At 40.8% G+C, this 23,901-nt stretch overlaps 3 long non-coding RNA genes across 3 annotated transcripts; 2 read left to right on the forward strand and 1 right to left on the reverse strand.

The window, feature by feature from the left end:
* Positions 1-1,055: 1,055 nt before the first annotated feature.
* Positions 1,056-15,142, forward strand: LOC118493053. The gene is made up of 3 exons (XR_004894996.1): positions 1,056-1,183; positions 7,880-7,881; positions 15,132-15,142. It is a non-coding gene; the product is annotated as an uncharacterized LOC118493053 (long non-coding RNA).
* On the reverse strand, positions 7,068-22,877 carry LOC116041425. Its single transcript, XR_004102950.2, has 3 exons — positions 22,587-22,877; positions 8,737-8,742; positions 7,068-7,078 (listed from the first exon to the last, which is right to left on the reverse strand). It is a non-coding gene; the product is annotated as an uncharacterized LOC116041425 (long non-coding RNA).
* Positions 15,569-17,186, forward strand: LOC116041418. The gene is made up of 4 exons (XR_004102943.1): positions 15,569-15,645; positions 15,967-16,029; positions 16,352-16,423; positions 17,152-17,186. It is a non-coding gene; the product is annotated as an uncharacterized LOC116041418 (long non-coding RNA).
* Positions 22,878-23,901: the final 1,024 nt, after the last annotated feature.

Here is a 23,901-nt window from a genome sequence, read left to right on the forward strand (position 1 = left end):
TATACTGTGCAATATCATTACTCTCATTGTCAAGTATCTATTACTCATTGAATATGATCACCACTATTGGGCAATATTCAAATAATGTGCAATAACCCACACTGCATATCACACTGTATATAAAACCATTTATATATATTTTTTTATATGTATATAGCGTCTCAGAACTGTGCACCTTACCCCCCTTTTTTTGCACTACTTATTTTATTCCATGTTATATTTATTTTACGTACATGTTGGCACTGGAAAATTAGTTGCTTTTAATCTCATTGTACATGTGTATAGTGACAATAAAAGGCATTCTATTGTATTCTATGATTCAGCATTCTGGATCCGGTGTAGCAAGCGGATATCCGGATAACTGATATACGGGCCAATACATAAATAGGAAACAGCAATAAGCACTTTCATCTACTTATGAAACACACCTGCACTTTACGTAATAATGTGCAATACAAGTAAATTCTTTTACTAAATACTTTCACTATTTTACTATTTAGTTACTACTTAGTTTAACATGTGTTTCTATGTTTGCACCATAGAGTAGCACTTTTAACTTAGTTGTATGTATTTACAATGACAATAAAGTCAATTCTGATTCTGACTTCCTCTTCCGTGTGTCATTATTTACAGTCCGAGTCGATACTTTTTGTAGGTGTTTTACATCGAGACGACATTTTTGGTCATTTCCAGCAACAGATATCTGCATATGAATGCAGATACATTTCAAAAAAGCTAAATCGTCGTCAGACAATAGCCGATGGGTTCCGAGATTATATTTCGGCTAATGCGTTCCGCCTCTTTTGCTCTCCACACTGAATACTTTCAAATCAACCGACCAACCAAAACACTGACTACGAACGGAAACCAGAATGCTTTCAATACTAAAATCTAGCCCTGTTGCTTTGGTGGAATTTCCGGAAACACCATGTAGTGGTACGATGAGACTAAAGGGAAAGCTTAAGGCTGTTTTATGCTTCTGTGTCAACTCCACGCTGTAGCGACTGCGTCGCTCCTACGGCGTCACAGGGCAGGGGACGAGAGTATTCATCCAGTCTCTGATATCCAAACCTGTTCTATCCTTGCTTGCCTGTCTCAATCAGGGAGCCTAGGTAGACAGCAGCCATAATAAAGGAATGTTTTGTTTCAGGACTATCTCCTTTTGGAGGTCAGTGTAAGCAGTGTAACAAGGTGACATAGTTTCTCATGCATCCCAGAACTATGCTCAAGGTGAATATCTTTTCATTGGCACCATCAATATCTTGAGATATCACCTATTTGATAGTTGGGGCTAGGGATATAAGCATCAGGAAAAGGCACAGGACCTCAGAGTTGGGGACGACACACAAAGCCCATCGTGGTTAAAGGTCCTATGACATGCTGCTTTTGGGATGTTTTTATATAGGCCTTAGTGGTCCCCTAATACTGTATCAGAAGTCTCTTTTATATAGGCCTTAGTGGTCCCCTAATACTGTATCAGAAGTCTCTTTTATATAGACCTTAGTGGTCCCCTAATACTGTATCTGAAGTCTCTTTTATATAGGCCTTAGTGGTCCCCTAATACTGTATCTGAAGTCTCTTTTATATAGGCCTTAGTGGTCCCCTAATACTGTATCTGAAGTCTCTTTTATATAGGCCTTAGTGGTCCCCTAATACTGTATCTGAAGTCTCTTTTATATAGACCTTAGTGGTCCCCTAATACTGTATCTGAAGTCTCTTTTATATAGACCTTAGTGGTCCCCTAATACTGTATCTGAAGTCTCTTTTATATAGACCTTAGTGGTCCCCTAATACTGTATCTGAAGTCTCTTTCCCGAAATTCAGCCTTGGTGCAGAATTACAGCCACTAGAGCCAGTCCCACAATGAGCTTTACTTAGGATGTGCCATTTCTGTGTCTGTAGCTTTAAATGCTATTGAGGAGGAGAGACGGGGGGCAAGGTGGAGGGGGGGGGTGTGGCCTTGACCAACTGCCATGCTTCGCTTGTTTTAAAGCCATGATGTCTCTCTCTTTCTCATGGGTGGGCCAAATTCTCTGGGCGGGCAAAGCAGAGAAAGGGGAGGTAACCTTTCCCCTTATGACATCATAAAGGGAAGATTCCAGATCGGCCCATCTGAGCTTTCATTTTCTCAAAGGCAGAGCAGGATACCCAGGGCTCGGTTTACACCTATCGCCATTTCTAGCCACTGGGGGACTCACATTAATGTTAAAAAAACCTCATAAAGTGAAATTTTCATGCCATGGGTCCTTTAAACTGTACTGTCTTCCTTAATCTCCTCGTTCGAGATCAATAAATGCTTGCGTGTAAGACATCAAAGTCTCCCGAACCTTCACGTATCCTGAAAAAAAGCTGCTACTGAGTTTTTCCTTAACAGTTGCCTTTAGATTCTTTTATTCATATGCAAATATCTGTTTAGAGAGATCAGTTGTTTCTCTGTCTCTCACAGCTCTGCGTCATCCCCGTTTCCTTCTGAACTTTATTGACGTGTTGTCATCATGATTTAGTTTGATCTGACCTCGTTAATGATGATGAGCAGCTATTTGTTTTCGGCTTTTGGCCTGAAGTATTTCTCTAAATATCATTTTCAACCTTGACTGACTAATTGGAGCTAGGCGGGCCGAGCTGCTCCGTAATGACCTTTGACCTCCGGAATGAAACGCATGAGCATGAAAACAGTTTTCCATTATGAAGATTAAAAAGAAAATAGATTGAAACATGAATGTATGAAAATAGGGATTAAAATAAGTGGGCATTATGAGAAGAAAATCAACATAAAACCAAACCGAATACCAACCGAACACAATGACATAAAAGTCATAACTTCAAATTAAAACATAGGGACACAAAAAAATAATTCTTAACCAAAAATAGATGTTCGACAGCTCCTATAAAGAACTGAACGCTGATTCTGACCTCCAGTTTGTAGATAAAACATGTGAAGCATTATTATTTTTAGACATGCTGAGACCACGACTCTGGATGAAATTAGTTTATGGCTATGTGAATGTGCCCCCCCCCCCCCCCCAACCCCTCTCCCAAACACACAAACACACACACACACACACACTCGGAGTCAGCCCCGCACCGCTGGCCTCATCCTGAACGTGGCTCTGATCAGATCTGATCAGTTTCCGCTCAGCTTGCTCTCTCACAGCGTGAACACAAAGAGGCAGCAGCATACATTTCCTCGTCGTGTTTTTCCTCTGTAATGTCATGCAGCAGAGCAGCTGCGGGGCCTTTTTCCTCCAACAGCCGTCTGTCTGACTGTCTGACCCTGCTTCCAGTCCCAGCTGAGCAGGTCGCAAAATGAACGTCGAGAGGTTTATCAAAAGTGAAGCTCAAGCCAACCCAAACTGACATCAAATGAAATAAATAACCCTGCATTAAAATCACATGATGAGACTTGTTGGAAGATAAAACAAAGCGTGTGTTGGGAATCAGACCTTATAAACTTTGAACACTCTTTTAATGAGCACTTTTTAAACTGTGATAAGCGCTCTATAAATACATTTCACTTACAAACTCTTTTTTAATTCTTTACACACCTACTTCTGTCACGGTCCGTGTAGCCTCGCATTGCCAGACCTATCTCCGCAGCGCTGCAGAGTAAGGTCTGGCTCTTGAGCGGCGCTAAGTTCTAGACGCCTGGCCAATCGTAGCGCGCGAATGCTACTAAAGAGCGGGTCTTGCCTAGAATGGCAGTTGGATCCATAATAATGTGTCAATACCGCGTTATTATGGAACCCACGCAACTTCTACGCAAGACCCGCCCTTCAATAGCATTCACACACTACTATTGGCCAGGCGTCCGTACTTACGTAATGTACCATAACCTGATTTGTTCAGGTCCTATCCCCTGACCAATCGGCTATCCTAACCTTAACCACTCGAGGTCAATGCCTAACCCCAACCAATCGGCCTGCTTCGTAGGGCGGGTCTTGCCTAGAAGTTACGTGGGATCCATTACAACCCGTCAATACTAGCTGTAGAAGGAAGTGGATAGGCAGCAAGCAGGAAGTTTGTAGGACAACCACATCTCCAAGACATTACAGAAAGTATTTCAGCAGTCACCGTCTCAAGCTTGTCTGACAGAACAGATATGCTTCTATTTTAATCAATCCAGCGCTCTACACAGGCCACGTAATGGTTTGCGGTTCACTCTACTTCACTATGCATGCAGAAACGCGACCCAAAGTGTACTTCTACACTTTAAGTCAGTTTTCTTCCACTTTACTTGTGTGACAAGCTCTGAGCACTGCCAAAATGTATGTGACGTACACTCAATACTGTGCCTGAACACACCCTGTGTAGACCTATGGCGGGCTGAGGCTGCTGCTAACGTGCTGCTTATGCTACCCCTCCAGTGTTAGGCAACAAGGTTCTGTTGTCTAAACCTAACTACAGATTGGAGTCTGGATATGAAAACTGGACTCTGGAATCACAGTCCTGTACTTTGTATGACTGCAATCTACCCCGCCCACCTCACTGCAACTCATTGCAGTTTGTACATCGAGCGCTACATTTATTTAAAAAAAACAAAAAAAACCCCGAAACATACAATCCCAAAAAAATAACTTTTCTGGTTCCTTGCTTTGCTTCTGTTATTCCATTTGTTCCATGTTTCTTTCTCTTCTTCTCTACATCTTTCTTCTATTCTTTCTTTGATTCTCTCTTTGTCTTCGGTTCTGTTTTATTTCCATTCTTTCGTCTATTCTTTCCCTCTACATTCCCTTCTACTTTTCTGTACTGTATTCTCTTTTACTTTCTGATTCAACCCCCCTCCCCCCGCCCTTTCCCTCTCTTCTCTTCTGTCCTACACTCTTCACTTCTCCCCTGTCTTTCATTTCTTCCTTCTACTGGCCTTTCTTCCCATAGCATCTTTGCTCTTGTTCTTGTAACACTCGACCCCCTGGCAGGTGTAAGTGGCTCCTGGGTACTGGACCCATTGTTCTGGTTAGTAAATCATCTTTGCCTCTACTGGTTGCCTCTGGGCAGCTGGTAGTCTCGCTTTGCCAGACCTTCCACTACAGCGCTGCGGAGGAAGGGTAAGTGCCTGACAGAGCCACGGTGCCGCTGTAAAATAGCCTCGGGAAGGAACTTGTTTTGGTGGAACATGTGTAAAAGTTCAAAAGTAGTTTTAGTCGTGCAACAGAAAACTCAGATTGGACAGATAGTCTAGCTAGCTGTCTGGATTTACTCTGCAGAGATCTGAGGAGCAGTTAACCATAGTCCTCAGAAATCCACCGGAGTTTAGAACGCCAACACAAAGAAAGAGGAAGGTGACGGACATCTGGTCGAAAAAGAGTGACCTCCGGTTGAAGTGAAGCTTATTTTAAATGCTATATATACTTTTGGAAAGTTAAATCTATGACACAGCATTATATCTGATATACTGTTCACATCTTTTGTTTGTAAAATCTTAATCTGAGAATAACTATAGCTGGTAAATAAATGTAGTAGAAGTATAAAGTAGCATAACATGAGAGTATCCAAGTACAAGTACCTCATATTACTGTACAGTACTTGAATAAATAAATTTAGTTACATTTCACCACTGGTTGGTGGTTAAGTGCCTTGCTCCAGGGCTTCTGTGCTACCATTGGTGTTTCTACTCCTTCACTTTTCTTCAGTCACAAGAGTTTCCAGCCGGTGTTTGGCTCGACTGCATGGATTTATTTAGTGTCTGCAGATTGATCACACTGGTTTGTATTTAACCTACTTAGGCAGAGAGTGAGCGCGCTAAGCTGAGCCCCCTGCAGGATTTAACATTTCCAACTGTCAGGACGAATTAACCGGCACTAATACCACTTTCATCCCTCGCTGGGTTCCTTCAGTGGAGTGACTCACAGCTCTGTAACGCTGAGCAGGAGGATGTTGGAGCGTTTCTGAGAGTGATTCTTTTAAACATCCATGTTGATTAGACTCTGATCTGCTCCCAGGGGCTTCAAGAAGAAGAAAAAGCATCAGGGTTTGATTTGTAAAACAGTCTTTTAGGAGAAGACGGTAATTAACCTGAAGTTTTTTTAATTACAGGATCCAGGGGGTAAAAGTATCTATTAGCTACGGTAGCCCTGGAAGTACAAAACTAAACGGCAAAAGATAAAACACAACCGCATTTGTTAAAACTCAAATTGGAACAGGTAGTTACGACTATTCCATAATAATTAAGGATTCTTAACTTGGGAAATCCCTAAGTTTGGACAGCTCTGTAATAGCTAAATTCCTATCATAAGATACGATTTTTGTTCTCCTAAATGCAGTTAGGAAAGTTTCTGTTATACCAAAAATCCTGAATGTCATCGTAAACAAAGTTTTTGGAATGAGGCCACCGGGGTAAATGTCCAGCAGTTAACCAGCACTAATGAAGCAGTCATATGATCTGTGGCTATATAAAAAAGGTAATCCAGGGTAAATGTCCAGCAGTCAAATGCAGTGCCGTACCGCCAGCAACTCTGCAGAAAGTTCCTTAACAAAAACACAAACCTGCAGCCTGTAGGTAGAGAGCAGCAGCTGCCAAAAACAACCAGCTGCAGCCACGGCCAAATCCACCGTGGTCTTTAAATTAACTATATGTAACTTTTTTATGTTTCTGAAACTGTGTAATTTTATATCTAATGATCATAAAAAACTGTAACAGGAAACAAGACTAACAGTGAAAAGAACGCTATTTTTATATAGTTTTTAGTAAGGCCTCTGCCCGGGTCCAAATTTTCCTGCACAGTCACAAAATGATTTACAGCAGGTAGATGGCGCTACAGAGCACACATTCTGACGGGTCACAGATTTCTTTGTAACACCAGAAAAGCCTGTGCAGCCAGTTAAAAGGAAGCAGGAGATTTCTTCATATAGGCCTAAATGTATTTTAATTTTATTTTAGAAGTTATCTGTTGTAGTTATGGCTGTTATCTGTTGTAGTTATGGCTGATACTGAGGCAGGGCCATCACAGAAAAGAGGGAAATTAAACAAAGAACAACTAGAAGCTAAAAGGGAACGTGAAAGAGGACGAGTGAAACCGAGTCACACTCGGTTGGGCTTTCAACAGATGGAGAAAATTACGGGATTGTAAATGATTCAACACTGACCCGAATTGGCCCTCAGGTATGTAATATGTCTATTTCATTCATAAAATAACGTTACAATGCACAATGTGGATGTACGCCAGTAGCCTACATTAAATTACACACCCTTTTAATTAGCGCCCGGTTTTTATTTATTTTCAGTCCGTGTTTGTGTTGGCCTACTATTTTCTCTTCCCTTGTCGCCCTGTACTTGTGTAAAGCGTCCGTAGGTTTCATGAAATGCACTATATTAATCTAAGATATTACGTTGGTTGCTACAATAATCTCTTAATGCTTTGGCTCTCGACACAGTGACAGTGATACCCAGTTTATCTCACGATACATCCAAAGTAGACTAAGTTTCCGTATGCTACACTATAAATGGAACAATGCATCTGTAACATATTTTTTAATGTAAATGAATGATTAGGGGTATATATATATACCCCTAATAGTAATTAATAATATTAATAAATTAATAGGGGTGGGGGGAGAAAATCGATACAGCATAGTATCGCAATATTTTCCATGGCAATACTGTATCGATACACAGACGCCAAGTATCGATGTATTATTATATACTGTATGTGTTGGTCAGTTTGTCTGCTTCACAATCCCATTTTGCACCAATAAAATTGAAGTGAAATGAACAAACAGAAAAAAATTTGAAGTTGGAAAAAAAGGTAATAAATTACAATATATCGCAGAAAATTGCAATATGTTTAAAATCGTATTATGACACAAGTATCGTGATTATATCGTATCGTGAGGCCTCTGGTGATTCCCACCCCTAACCTATATCATACCAATCATATCAGAGGAGTTTCTTTGCAACTTTTGACCTGCTTGTCCCCCTTCAACACACCTGTCTCACGTTGTAGATGTGCGAAGTATTTTTCTGCACAAACATCAACATGTTAACATTGTCATTGTGAGCATGTTAGCATTTAGCTCAAAGCACCGCATTGCCTGAGTACAGCGCAGCTTGTAGAACTTTACACTCCAACGGACTGTTCGCACATACAGACTCAAACGCTGGGACAATAATAAACAGCTGCTATTCATTGTGAATGGGACCTGGCTGCACCCCCCAGAGATTCAAAAGGCTCCCAACAGTAGGAGGGAAAGTTAAGAAAAGCTCAACTTTATACTGTTATGAGCAGCTCGCAGGCCACTACAAAGGAAGGAGATGCACACCAAACTCAGAGGTAACCAACTGACATTTATTTCACCAACATAATGACAATGGGGTTTTTAGTTTAGGATCACTGCTTTATGAGGATGCATGAATGCAATGACCAATATGATGTGCACGTTGCCAATGTTAACAAAAGGAGCAATGCAACAAAAGCAAACTCGGGTTGGTGCAGGGTGGAGAGACTGACACTGCCACCCACACACACACACACACACACACACACACACACACACACAGTACACAGAACCAAGGCAACAAGCGAGCCAACTGCTATCTTTTGAATGCCTGCAGAAACTGAAGCTCAGAGTTGTTCACTGCTCCGCTCCACATACAGTATGCAGGACTGCAATGTCGGTCTGTAGTGCCCGCTTAGGTATCATTGATGTATTGTTGAAACTGTCAACAATGCGTATTGCGTTAAATAAAGACAGAAAATAACCCTATTCTGTACTTGGGGAAACAAATTGCAGAGGAAAAACTAATTCCTTGTGTGGAGTACGCTGGCTACGTCAGAAAACAATGTTCAGTCAGTTAATTTTAAATGTTTAAATGTTATGTGCAGTAAGTGCGTGTGTGCAACACACACACACACACACACACACACACACACACACACACACACACACACACACACACACAGGGTGAATGGCTGTGTGAATGGAGCAGTATGTTGTTTCCACTTGTTTTAAGAAAGTAAAACTTTAGTTATCAATAAGGATATTTTTTGCAATGCACAGTTTGGATTTTACATGTTTTATTCTGAAGAAGATGTACATTAGTCCAGTATAGAGTGTGATCAACTGTGCACAAAGACTTGAAACAGAGCGGAAAACTGCCTAGCTCCACCAAAAACTTTGCATTTATTTTTTTGCATTACATTGTATATAAAACCGATTTAATTCTCAGAAATCCTGAAGCTTCATCAGATTGATGTGAAATGTTTTTTTTTAAATCAAATTTAAATGTCTAAAAAAGGCTTCTTGATGTTAAATATGTATGAGGAAAAAATAAAGGGATTGAACACAGAGGAGTTTTGTACATTTGCATCTTTAAAGTGAATCAAATCGCAATATCAGGCGGTCAGATTAGTTAGTTTGGGTTGGACTGATTTTTTTACTGGATTTCTATCTTCTAGAGGAAATCATTTTCCCACACAGGCCAGACACGTGCAGTGTGTGTGTGTGTGTGGGGAGGGGGGGGGGGGGGACGACACACACATTAAGATTAAAGAACAAAATTAAACATTAAAAGCCAGTTTAATTACAGCCCCCCACCCCCCACACACACACACCACCACCTTATTTTCACCAAACTGTGTAACATTTAAATAAACTCCTCTCTCTCTCTTCCAAATCCAAGAAGAAACAAATCCACCTCCATGAATTATAGATGAGCGTGAAGAGGATTAATTATAGCGCAGTAAAACCTGTAGCTAATGTGCTGCGTTCAGACCGACACTAATGCTAATGACAGAGACAGAAACCTCATATCTCCACACAGGAGAATCTGTTAATATTTTCAGATTGCTCTGCAAGGATTTGATCTGTTTATATCAGACTCTCAAATTGGCCTTTACAGCTCCATAGTACAGACATTTAATTATAAAATAAAATGTATAGTGTAGACTTTATGGGCAGAAGTGTCTCCACTTCCCTACCACTATATTGACATGGAGACACTTTTCCCCCTAAAATCTCCCTGTAAATATACCAAAACATTAAAGCTTTAGTGCGTAACTTTTTCATATTAATGAACATCCGTTACATTCAAGCCATTGCCAAATGAGTTGCTACAAAGTTAATTAAGACTATCAGCTCCACACAACTCTCTCTGTATCTCTCAGTATGACTATGTTCAGAAGATTGGGTCGTCCGGTGACTTTCCCACGCAGAAACTCGAGTGAAGATAATGACCTCTTCTGAAGAGTCCGTCGTGTTTTTTCAATCCTCTGTGTCCTCCTTGGCTACTAGCAACTGCGTGGGGGAGGACGTAAGGCTTGTATCATGTGGACGCGCTGACAGTGTTGTTGTTATTACTTAGAATTCCTCATGGGGGGCAACAGAAACTACGCACTATAGCTTTAAGGGCTAGTTCACGTATGAGTGATCCAATTGTTCTAAGTTGTGGAATTCTCTTCCCTGTGGTCTACACTGCATATTTCTGTTTATTAAAGCTATAGTGCGTAGTTTCTGTCTCCCCCATGAGGAATTCTAAGTTATGACAACAAAACTGTCGGCGCGTCCACATGACACAAGCCTTCCGTGATCACGCAACTCCCCCACCCCTCCTCCACGCAATTGCTAGTAGCCAAGGAGGACACTCGAGTTTCTGCGCGGGTAAGTTACCGGACAACACAATGTTCTGAACATAGTCATACTGAGAAATACAGAGAGACTTGTGTCTAACAACGTCTTTTTACAGTGTTGAACAGATCCAGAGTAGGCTACAGTGTGTGTGTGTGTGTGTGTGTGTGTGTTCTTCACAGCAGTGTGTGTCGATGCGTTCAGACAGCTGCTGTTTCCTCATGGCTCGGCTACACTGGTCGATACCCACACACACACACACACACACACACACACACACACCCACACACGCCGCCGGAAATTGACTGTCAGCCAGGTACAGGCTTTTATGACCGCCAACATAGACAGCATCTAGCTACTGCGTTGCGCCAAAAAGGTTATAATAATAAGAGGCGGCATTCACATGTTTTTTGCGCAACCGCCACCATTTTGGACTGAATTCTCCCCTGTGTCACAGTCAATATAATACATCCGTGGTCAAAATACATCGTCAATTTGAGTCCACTAAAAGTGCTGTTTTTTCCGCTGACAGGCTCAGATTGTTATTAGGTGTCTGACAACATTATGGAAAGAATCTCTACAGAGATAGACCTTTATGTTAAAGAGTATAATCTTTGTTTAACCAGAAACTGTTGCTAAACCAACCAGACTCTATGTAAATAACCATACTTTTAGCGCATACAGAGCCAATATAATCTTACGTGTAAATTTGTAAATGATGTGTTTATTTCATAGACTGTATAAAACCAAGACGGCTTTTCATAGTTTTATTTTGTGTTTGTCAACTTTGAATGAAGTGTATTTTACAATGCTAAAATGTTTATTTACATGGAGTCTGATGGCTTTAGCGATAGAAATTTCGCGAATGTTTTAAAAAGGATTTTGCTCTTTAACAGAAAGGTCGACCTCCTTAGAAATCCTTTCCATAATGTCGTCAGACACTTAGAATAATAATCTGAGCCTGTCAGTGGCAAAATGAGCACTTTTTTAAATAGTAAATTGGGTGCGCAGTTGCCCAACAACTTCCATTGTAGCTTGTTTTGCTGACTGCCGACTGTGGCGATCTTGCTTATATGTTTTGCAATTATTGCAACAATACCTGGTAAAATCAATCATACCTTATTTATGATTACCATGGCCTGCTGCTCTCATAAACTGCGCTACATTTTAATTTGATTTTGTTGTCCTTTCAACTTTATTATCGAAGCTTGTATGGCGTATGGCAGAGATATGGCAGATGTTGTATGTATGTTCTCTGGCCATTTGCCCATTCTGGCTCTAAAAGAATCATTCTGGCAATCATATATTACAGTTTTTCTTGATTGCTTAAACACTATAACCAGGCTTTTGAACTAACATTTCAAAACCATAACGCCATATCAAAAAAACATACCCATTTTCCTAAACTATAAACACTATTCCCCTGTTTTGACATATAATTCAGATTTGTTAAACAGTCGCTGCAAAGCTATACACACAAATCCCTTCGTTTCTCATTGCCTACACCAGGGGTCTTCAATGTTTTTTAAGCCAAGGACCCCTTACTTAGGACTTTTATTAGGCTAAAAACTAAAGTGATTTTAGTGAAATGCAGTATTTGGTTGTAACGTTTAAATCTGCTGCTTCAAGTTTGCATATGACACCAACAGGACTTGACATTAGCATCCGCCTACCTGCCAAATGGGGGTAAAATGTGTCAGTGGCAGGTGGCATATAGGCATATATAACTATGTTATAACACTGGTCGCTGGAGTACTGTGCCACCACCCGACACAGAAGCACAGCTCTAATCTACTGCGCAGTTCACAGCCAAAGTATGGTGGCCCGGTCCCTCTCAAGCCGTCACCTAATAACACACCTCATCGTTGGGTATTTTTTCTGTTTCAACACCACAAGCAGGCCTCTGTGCACGCTCTGCTCTCCAATATCCCCCAGAGCTCCGTTCAGCGTGCGCACTCTGCATGGTGTGTTTGGCAACAGTTGCGCTTGTGGCAGAAAAAAAAAATTTGACAGAGGTTTGTAAAAGAAGTAGATGACAACTGACTGTTTAAAAAAAAGTTTTTCTCTGTGCGCTCCGCTTCTTGTCACCGAGGGCGTGTGCCAGCTGCTGACTCCGCTTGAGTGACACCTGAGCGCATGCTCCAAACCACTTTCAATTACTCTTCTACACCCCTGCACTACGTATGCAAAATGACTTTATGTCTGTCTTAAAGGTGCTGTACGTAGGATTGCGAAGATCCAGGACTAAGCCAACATTTTTTAACATCAACAACTTCTCAGTCCCTCCCCCCTTTCCACTAAAGCCCAAAACGGTATCCTAAGCCCCTCCCCCCACAAGGGAGAATGAATTTAATTCAATTCAATTTTATTTATAGTATCAAATCATAACAAGACTTATCTCATGACACTTTACAGATAGAGTAGGTCTAGACCACACTCTATAATTTACAAAGACCCAACAATTCCAGTAATTCCCCCAAGAGCAAGCATTTAGTCCGACAGTGGCGAGGAAAAACTTCCTTTTCCTTTCCTTTAAGAAAGACCCAGGCTCTTGGTAGGCGGTGTCTGATGGTGCCGGTTGGCGGTGTTATGAACAGTGGCAATAATAGTCACAATAAAGATAATGGAACAGTGACTAGAAATAGTCGTAGTAGTTCATGTTGTAGCAGGGCACTGCAGGGCGTTACAGGATGTAGCATGGCACAGCAGAGCATAGCTGGATGTAGCAGGACGCAGCAGGACACTGCAGGGCCCGCAGAGCGTAGCAGGCAGTGCAGCAGGACCACGGCGACAGCTGCAACAATGAATGCGTGTGCATGAGCAGTGATTGACACCCCCCCTGGCCCTGATTGGTGCATCTGAACAGGGAGCTGTGGAGTTTTGCAAATCGCACTACAGGCTGTAGGTGGTTTTTAAATTACCTGCTTCATGTAGTTCTACTCGAGCATAGGGTCAGTTTCAGCAAATATGACAGAAAATGAGTTTTATAAGTCTTACCTACTGCACCTTTAATCGGTTGCATGTTTTCATATAAAAGGAGCTTTACACACAACCTTATCAGAGCATAATATTTTAATGTAGTGTTAGGCCTATTATGTAGTCTTGATTTGGGAGGTCATTTACATTTAAAGAGTTGTAAATCTGGTTCTTCAAGTAAATTGTAGCACACCATAGCAACATTAATCAAATAAAACCTAATTTCCCACAGAATTGTGGCTAGTGAAAAGGCTGAGTGGCTAGTATCTTTGGAAAACAACTAGCCAGGGGCGGCTGGTGAGCAAAAAAGTTAATGTGAAGCCCTGGACAGTGGACACCAACTAGTTCACGTTATCATCACCATCTTTGAAAATGATACATTTTATCATTTATCTGAAGGTTACCAATGCTTATGGCAAAATGCTTTGTTAAATGTAAATAGACTGCATTTATATAGCACCTTTCTGGTCTTAACGACTACCCAAAGCGCTTTTACAGTACAGGCACCATTCACCATTTACACACACATTCATACACTGGCGGCCGAGGCTGGCCATACAAGGTGCCACCTGCTCATCAGATAAACATTCACAGACTGATGGCGCAGCATTAAGAGCAATTCGGTGTTCAGTGTCTTGCCCAAGCACACTTTGACATGGGACTGCAGGGCCAGGGATCGAACCACTGACCTTAGTAGAAAACAGCTGTCTGCTGTGTCAAAGTCTTATATTTTTTTGGACCATTCATTCACCAGTGATGGAGTACTCGAATCCTGGACTGGGGTCCGACTTGAGTTGGTGATTCTCCTGGACTCTTCTTTGGTGAGTCAGACTTGGACTCAGACTAGACAGCTGGTGAGTCGACTACAACGCTGTCATCCACTCCGACTTTGTCGCTCTATTACAACATCACGCTGCCGCCTCCTTTGCTCCCAACAGACATGAGTCATAATTCTTACTGCTGCTGGAGGTCTGTTGTATTTCTTGGGAGGGCAATGTCTTCTGAGATAATGATATAAGACAACATGAAACAAGGTGCATTTCATTTTCTATTTTATTTAACTTAAGTAACTGACACCTCTTCATAATCCTGTTAAAGCTATAGTGTGTAATTTCTGCTGCCCACATGAGGAATTCTAAGTAATGACAACAAAACTGTCAATGCGTCCACATGATGCAAGCCTTCCATGCTGCCCCCCCCACCTCCACGCAGTTGCTAGTAGCCAAGGAGGACACGGAGGATTAAAGAAACATGATGGACTCTTCAGAAGAGGTCATTATCTTCACTTGAGTTTCTGCGTGGGAAAGTCACCGGACGACACAATCTTCTGAACACAGTCATACTGAGAGATACAGAGAGAGTTGTGTGGAGCTCATAGTTAATTAGCTCTGTAGCAACTCATTTGGCAATGGCTTGAATGTAACGCACGTTCATTAATATTAAAAAGTAAAATATTAAATAGCACATCATCACATATCCTTCACCATACCTCAAGATCGGCATGGGGTACTTTCCATAAAATCACCCGCTTCGAATGTTATCATTGGATTGAATGGGCATTATCAGCGGTTATCAGCCTCATAGATATGGGTCAGAAGGGGCCTGCTATGCCTACTGGTAGGCTCAGAAGGCTGTTATCATCCATTCGCATGGTTAATCACGGATACATACACGAGAAGACTCCAGATCCAATCCCAGGAGGAATCCAGGTCGCCGCTAACCAGAAGTCTGCTGGATAACGGGGATATGTACAGGTAAGACCATTAAAATGAGAGCCTTTAAACTGTGATTATTTAGTCAAAAGGCGTCAATAAGCGAAAACAATACAGAAAAAAATGTTTTAAATGTTTTATGGTGGTGTGACATTAGTGTTGACATGAGAACGTTATGGTATACGTGCAGTTAAGTGTCCCAAATACCCCATACAATGTTCTTAATTAATTATGAACCTGCTAAACCACCTGTGCTACCATAACCTTAACCCTAACCATAACCTGTCTCAAATAAGACCGTCATCATTTGGGACACTCAGTTTTTATCAATTAGATACAACACAATGCAACCCCACTGACATGGCAGAGGGAATGTCCGAGCACATGGACGCAGAAGGTATGCTGAGTTGTTTTATGGACTGAGTAGCTGGAGAGGTGGCAGTTCACCTCCTGAGCACTGCCAAGGTGATCTTTAGCAATGCACCGAACCCCCCCCAACTGCTGGAGATCAATAAAAAAATGTAATTAAAAAATGTAATTAAATTTAAATGAATATATAACATTAAACTTAAGAAACACATTTCACTAGATATGTAACTTTTGTAATTCAATTCTCATTACACAGCATATCTGACCACTGTCCACATTAATGTCTGATGCAAATTATATGATGAAATTTTCACCTTTGTGTCGTGGTTGAATGTCTTTAAATCAACAGACACAGCAGTTTGCATCCAGAAGAAGTCAGTGGAACAGATCTTTGAAGCCATGTGTGGAAATGGTATTTCTTGCAATCTTAATACATTTTAAAAGCCAATTGCTACAAATCAGTTTTTGGTATTGCTTAAATTCGAGCTTAAATGAAACTTCTGAGGTCAGCCATTGACATTTGACAGAGAAAAGCTCACTTGTTTGAAAATTACAATATATAGATACAATATTTATCCAAGTGACATTAAACAGCTTCTATAAGCTTGGTATCCTGATCATTTCACACTTTGAGTTGACTGTTGAGATTTAGATTTAGATGTTTACTATAACCATTGACAGTATAAATGCTGTATTAAGAAAGATGTTATTGTGTTTTCTTTTATGTTCTTTAGGTGCACAGCAGATGGAAGGAGAGTCCTCAGAAACAGCCACTAATGTAGCCATCGTGATGACTGCAGATGAAGGTATCTGTCCAAACTGTTGTTATTTATATTTAACCAGGAAGTCCCATTGATACTAATAACACCTTTTTCAAGCAGCAAAGATAAAAACAAGTAATTTCAACAGATTACAATACTGCAATATGTAATCACAATTATGTTATTACAGGTGAAAACTGGTTGACTGTGATTGAACCTAAAATGCATTTAATTTAGGTGCAGTACAATGAAAAAACGGAAGTTGAAACAACTGAAAATAAAATATAAGAACAAAGGTTCTGACATGAAAACTAGGGATATTTCCAGTACAACGGTTGATATAGCCTACTAAAAAGGCCAGGCCTGTTATCTATGGGGAAAAAACAGCAGTTTTGTGTTTTTTGACCATGGTAACTGTTGTGCTGTGATAAACTGAGGTGCAGGTGACCTGATAAAATGTGTCACTAAATAATTACTTAAATTAACTCACTAATTTAACCTTTTCAGAAATTATTTTTTCATTTCCCAGCCCCTCAGCCCCCTCTGTTTGCCAAACCAGCTCAATTTAAATGTCAGCTGGGCTCCACAGTCTTTTCTGACTTATTTTATTGTTATTTAACTTTGCTTAGTGTTTAACTGTTAAAAATCAGGGAGATTTTCATTTGGCAAAAGTTGTAAATGAAATGGCAGCCTTAGAGACATTGTTTTATATATGTTGATGATTTCAACTAACTGGCTTCACTTCCAAAATATTTCTGTTTTTCTTTCGGTAGATGGAGGCAATTTGTGCTGTATCTATCGCATCCATTTTGATGACAAGAATAAGAACGCTACAAAGAAGTGGCGTTCATGGTCTCAAGAACCATGTGCCTTCATTGCCAGGGTCAACACACCATGCAAACAGCCTGATTTCTAGTAGTCTATATCTAGGTCCGTTGCCACCGAAAATTCCACGGATGTCCCTCGTTTTCAGCTGATGTCCGTCCCCTTCCTGTTCCTTAGTGTTGGTGTTCTAACCTCCAGTGGATTTCTGAGGACTATGGTTAACTGCTCCTCAGATCTCTGCAGGGTAAATCCAGACAGCTAGCTAGACTATCTGTCCAATCAGAGTTTTCTGTTGTATGAATAAAACTTTTTCACTGTGTTGATGGCCCCCACCGCATCCCTACAAAACACTCCGTTTAAAAAGAACCCTGGAGTGTTTGGTCGGAAAGTCCGGCTCGTGTGAAATCTCATCCGAACTCTGGTGCAGGTCTGTACGGATTGTATATATGTGTACGGATTTAGCCGGCGGCCTTGAGTTTGACACGTGATTTAAAGCCTTTTAACATTTATTAGGTGCCTATTCATCATTTTCATTAAAATAGACTTCATATGAATCTGAAAGGAAGAACATTTATTTATTTACGATACATTATTCATTCACAAAGAAAATTGGTGTCCTTAAAAGTTGGATTTTTCATAATTTTTTTAAATTAAGATCAATTTCCAAAAGATGATTTTTTTATTCCTCTTTTTAGTCAACTTTAGCATGGGTTCATAAACTCATGAGTGCCACTGTATATAGTAAAATATCAAATGGAGTCTCTGGCTTAAAATTATTAAATAATTTTTTTCATAATAATTACACTACTGCTCAAAAAGGTTCATTGCTGGCAGTAACAATGCTGTGGGTCCAAATGTTTTACATTATTTGTTTAGTTTGACTCTTTTTATAAAGATCTCCATCATTATTGTTGTATTTTATTATATTTATTGCTGTTCTGCATGTTTTTATGTGTCAAAAATGGCTATAGTTGGTATATATATGGTTTTGTTTCTTTATGTTGCTTGTATGGTAGGGGTGGGGGGGGGAAATCGATACAGCATAGTATTGCGATATTTTCCGTGGCAATAATGTATCAATACACAGACGCCAAGTATCGATGTATTATTATATATGTGTTGGTCGGTTTGTCTGCTTGACAATCCCATTTTGCAGCAATAAAATTGAAGTGAGATGAACAAACAGAAAAAAAAAATATCTTTTTAGATCAAACAGATGTTGACAAAGTTTCATTTTGGGGACATCATTTAAAATTGGTAAAAAATTGCAATATGTTTAAAATCGCAATCATATCGTATCGTGACATAAGTATCGTGATGATATCGTATCGTGAGGCCTCTAGTGATTCCCACCCCTACTGAATAGTGGACATTGGGGATGTATTACTGTACTGTTTTGCTGCTTCCTGTTACTATGCATGGCTTCTGCACTGACAATGCTTATTTTTTTGCTGTCTCAATGGTGTGTTGTCTTGTGTCTCCAAGCACCAATCACCTTATTGGTTTCAAAGTATCTCACAAAAGGACTGCAGTTGAAAATTAGCCAGCTGGCTAACACTGGCACACTTACAGAAATGTCAATTAATGTGCGTTGTTCCTATAACTAAGAAAATAAATAAATGAAATGAGATGATCAGAGTAAAACGAGTTGAGGACTGCAGGTAAGTCCACTTCATACTCACAGCTTTAAATGAGAAGTCACTTCATGCCTCATTAATATTTTCACAGGACCCTCTAGGACTTTGTGTTTAGCCTGAAGGTGAAGTATGCCTCTGCTAACTGGACTCTTCCTCCATTTTAAAAGCAGACTGTCTGATGTGTGCTGGAGCCCGGAGGTCAGAGCTAAAACAAGATCGGAACTCAGCACTATTTAATCCAGACTGACGTCCTAGCAGCTAAATCTGCTCCTCAGACTGAAGAATGAGCTGCTGTTGTTATTTAGAAGAAAAAAAAAAAAAAAAAAAACGCCTGCAGGACGTGATGCGTGTTGACGGAGTGACGACGAGGAGAGTCATAGTGTGCTGTGACCTCATGACCTCTCGTCTAAGCATGAGGCTGAGGACACTCCAGGTCAGATGTTCTTCTTCAGTGGAGGAAACACCACGCTGTAGAAAATATCTATCTTAACGTGTCTTTTAGGACTTTACCTGCTGTAGAGGCGTGAGCTTCGCTGTTTATTTTTTCTTCATCACAGCTGATGGGAAGACTTTGTACGAGATGTTGGAACTTGGCTGGCTTCTACTTTATTGCCTCAACAAGCTAGGCTCATCACTGTCGGTGTCAGGGCCCTATCTTGCACCCAGCGCAGCGCAAAGCCCGACGCAAGTGTCTTTGCTAGTTTAAGACCGACACAGTTGTCAATTTCACGTCCAGCGTCCACGTCGTTTAAATGGCAAATGCACCCGCGCCCATCTTTGCACCCATGGGCGTGCTGGTCTTACAAGGGGGTGTGTTCAGGTGAATTCTTGGCGTATTACTATCTTGAGGCAGCGGGAAGTGATCGCGCAATTGACCAACAAAAACCTGGTCTAAAGTCAATAATGCAGCATTTCATTGTTATTTTAACAGCGTATTAGTAAAATGCGCCTAGGCTTATACACAGCGAGCGCACACTATGCTTGTTCCAAACACAGGGACACACAGCAGCACAAAAACATGCGGCGCAACGATTACAAATAAAAATATTACGGTGCAAATCCGCCATCATAATAGCAATGCTCCAAGGTCCAAACACGCCTGGCTTTTAAAGGGAATGGGAGATGACACTCTGATTGGTTTATTGCATTTTACGCCCAAAGCACACCTATGAATTAATGAAGACACTAAGTACAACCCTTTTGAACCATGCGCCCGGCGCGAGGTCCCTTTTTTCCGCCGTCAAACTAGCAAAAGTGGATTTGGACACGCCCTAAACGCACCTGCGCCATGTGCTTCACGCCGTGCGCTTAGATCTTTAAAATAGGGGCCTCTGAATCACTATCACTTTCACTATTTTTGATGCAGTTAAAACAGACACAAGTAATTTCCTCCTGAACAGGTAAGCATTGAGCTTCACTAATTTATCGCAGCTGCTAGTAGGGATGGGCATCTTCAGTAATTTCAACATCCGGGTACTCGCATTCAATTATTATAGAGTACTCAAGTTTGTTACTCGCAAAACAAATTGAGACACACTGCCAGTGAAGTGATCCCGACTGGTGCTAGCTAACACCGTCATGCTAACCCACGCTAACTGCTATTGTTTACTATCTCGGCAACAACCACATATGACGCAGACATATGACAGAAACAACAAGTTTGACTTCCTCATAATGGAAACATGCAATTTAACTTTGGCAAAACAACCGTGTAGCCTAATTAACATTCTCTACAGGTTGCTCTGCAATGTACGGTATGTTACGTTATGGAATATTCTTGTGGTTACCATCGCCAGCTCCACGATTATGAAATGTTGGACAGGAAATGGAAAACATAATGGAGGATAACTCAAACACCAAGTTCCAGTAAACTGAGCAACTTGTGCCCAAAAAACCTGCAGTCTGGAAACATTTTGGCTTCAGAAAAGATGATTTAGAACAACATGATTAATTATCGTTAATTTATCGTCATCGAGGTAAAATGTGCAATTAATTGTGAGTTTAGGTCATATCGTGCAGCCTTAGAGGTAAGGCAGGCAGTCACTAAACCCAAACTGCAAAGTGTGTAATTTTAAAGCAGTGGGATTTTGTTTTAAGACAGCTACATACCGGGCCGACCGTTGGCAGAAAAGGCAGTTGGACTGATCAGTCTCCCCGAGTCGGTCAAACTAGTGCCTCGGAACACACCAAAGCGACGAGATGTAATACGTCTCCATAACAGCAGGTGGCGCTAATCTGTATTGTCGCCCAAAAATGAAAACCGGCAGCTGATTGCACGAACGTGTCACGTGGGTCTGGCTGCTGCTTCCGGATTTTGGATTTTTCAACCAGCCATTAATGGCAACTCATTCAAAATACGATCTCATATTGTACTAAAATAGTTCACCGAAACGTGTTTCTGAAAACATTTAAGCGATAAATAGGCCATGCAGTTGCTGAATCTGTCTTCATTTCAGATCGACAAAGGTCAATTTAAAAGATTTTCGTCAGATTTTGAGAGGCTTAGTCACGCTCATCCCGCTTGCGGTGAGTCCCGACTGCCCTGTCTCCGACTGAACATGTCAGGTCGGCAAAAATGAAGGCCGACAGCTCCTCCAACGAACGACGGCACGGAACACACCGAACAGACTCGATTCACTGACCTCACCAGACTGTCCAACGGCCGATTATCAGCCTGTTGTGTGGCTGCCTTTAGGGATAACAGGCTAAGCTTTGGCTACGTCAAACATATATATATATATATATATATATATATATACACACACACATGATGACCGTCAACATAGCCAGCATCTAGCTAACACTGATGTCGTGGTACGTTGGGTTCAGCGTTCTCAACCTGGCAACCCCAGTGAGCTGCGAGTCTGGGGAGGATGAGCCGGAGAAGACTAGTACAAATCCCAATTCCAATGAAGCTGGGACGTTGTGTAAAGCGTAAATAAAAACAGAATACAATGCTTTGCTAATCACTACACTACAAAGACAAGATATTTAATGTTTAGACTTGATGATGATGATTTTTTTGAAAATATTCATACTCATTTTGAATTTGATGCCTGCAACACGTTCCAAAAAAGCTGGAACAGGGGCATGTTTACCACTGTGTTACATCACCTTTCCTTTTAACAACACTCAATAAGCGTTTGTGAACTGAGGACACTTATTGTTGAATATTTGTAGAAGGAATTCTTTACCATTTATACTTGATGTACGACTTTGGTTGCTCAACAGTCCAGGGTCTCCGTTGTCAAATTTTGCGCTTCATAATGCACCACACATTTTCAATGGGAGACAGGTCTGCAGTCCAGTACCTGCACTCTTTTACTACGAAGCCACGCTGTTGTAACACGTGCAGAATGTGGCTTGCCATTGTCTTGCTGAAATAAGCAGGGATGTCCCTGAAAAAGACTTTGCTTGGATGGCAGCATATGTTGCTCCAAAACTTGTATGTATCTTTTAGCATTAATGGTGCCTTCACAGATGTGCAAGTTACCCAAGCCGTGGGCACAACCCCATGGCATCACAGATTCTGGCTTTTGAACTTTGCGCTGATAACAATCTGGATGGTCCTTTTCCTTTTTGGCCCAGAGGACATGACATCAATGATTTCCAAAAACAATTCGAAATGTGGACTCTTCAGACCACAGGAAACAGTCCATCTCAGATGAGCTCGGGCCCAGAGAAGCCGGCGGCGTTTCTGGGTGTTGTTGATATATGGCTTTCGCTTTGCATGGTAGAGTTTTAACTTGCACTTGTAGATGTAGCGACGAATTGTGTTAACTGACAATGGTTTTCCGAAGTGTTCCTGAGCCCAGGTGGTAATATCCTTTACATAATGATGTCGGTTTTTAATGCAGTGCCTCCTGAGGGATCGAAGGTCACAGGCATTCAATGTTGGTTTTTGGCCTTGCCGCTTATGTGCAGAGATTTCTCCAGATTCTCTGGATCTTTTGATTATATTATGGAGTGTAGATGATGAAATGCCTAAATTCCTTGCAATTTTACTTTGAGAAACATTCTTAAACAAAGTGGTGAACCTCGCCACCTCCTTGCTTGTGAACAACTGAGCCTTTTGGGCATGCTCCTTTCATACCCAATCATGACATTCACCTTTTTACAATTAACCTGTTCACCTGTGGAATGTCCCAAACAGCTGTTTTTGAGCATTCCTCAACTTTCTAAGTCTTTTGTTTCCCCTGTCCCAGCTTTTTTGGAATGTGTTGCAGGCATCAAATTCAAAATGAGTGAATATTTGCGGAAAAAAAACAATAAAGTTTATCAGTTTGAACATCAAATAACTTGTCTAGTGTATTCAATTGAATATAGGTTAAAAAGTATTAGCAAATCATTGTATTTAGTTTTTATTTACATTTTACACAATGTCCCAACCTCATTGGAATTGGGGTTTGTATTTTAAATTTGGACTGCAGTACCCATTTTAAATGTTAGCTATCAATATTGCATATTGCTCCTTAATTGATTGTCAAAGAATGTAATTCATGTGAATAACTATTTTTTTTACATTAAAGTCAGATATAACTATATATTTGTTGCAGGTACATTTACAATAGCTAAAGTTTCCTCTTTAAGTGAAAGCAGATTACTAGTGAGGACCGTCACTTTTTACAGCGTGGTAAAGGAGTCATTACATCACACTGTGGCAGCAGCTGACGAGCTGTGACAGCCGAGGAGCGTACCTGTCGGGACCCCTCTGTTAGAGCCTCACTGAGACAGAAGCTTTATGTAACCTCAGAGTCTGATTTCATTTAACACAAAGACATAACAAACAACAACAACAACAACAACAACAACAACAACAACAACAACAACATGAAGGCTGGAGAGGACCACAGAGTCATGTAGAACTGTATGGTTAACAAAATGACCTCAACTCAAAAACACAAACTAGCATTTTTAGATCTGTCAACAGCATCTCACTCGTCTTCTTCATTTTAGGTGTCACCGCATTACCAAAGTTCCACCCTATAGTTATATGGTGATGATGATAATAGGAGTAGTAGAATATAATAATATAGAAGACAAATAATGAATAGCTTATAA

This window comes from Sander lucioperca, chromosome 14 (genome assembly GCF_008315115.2).
Source record: "Sander lucioperca isolate FBNREF2018 chromosome 14, SLUC_FBN_1.2, whole genome shotgun sequence".
NCBI classification, from domain to species: domain Eukaryota; kingdom Metazoa; phylum Chordata; class Actinopteri; order Perciformes; family Percidae; genus Sander; species Sander lucioperca.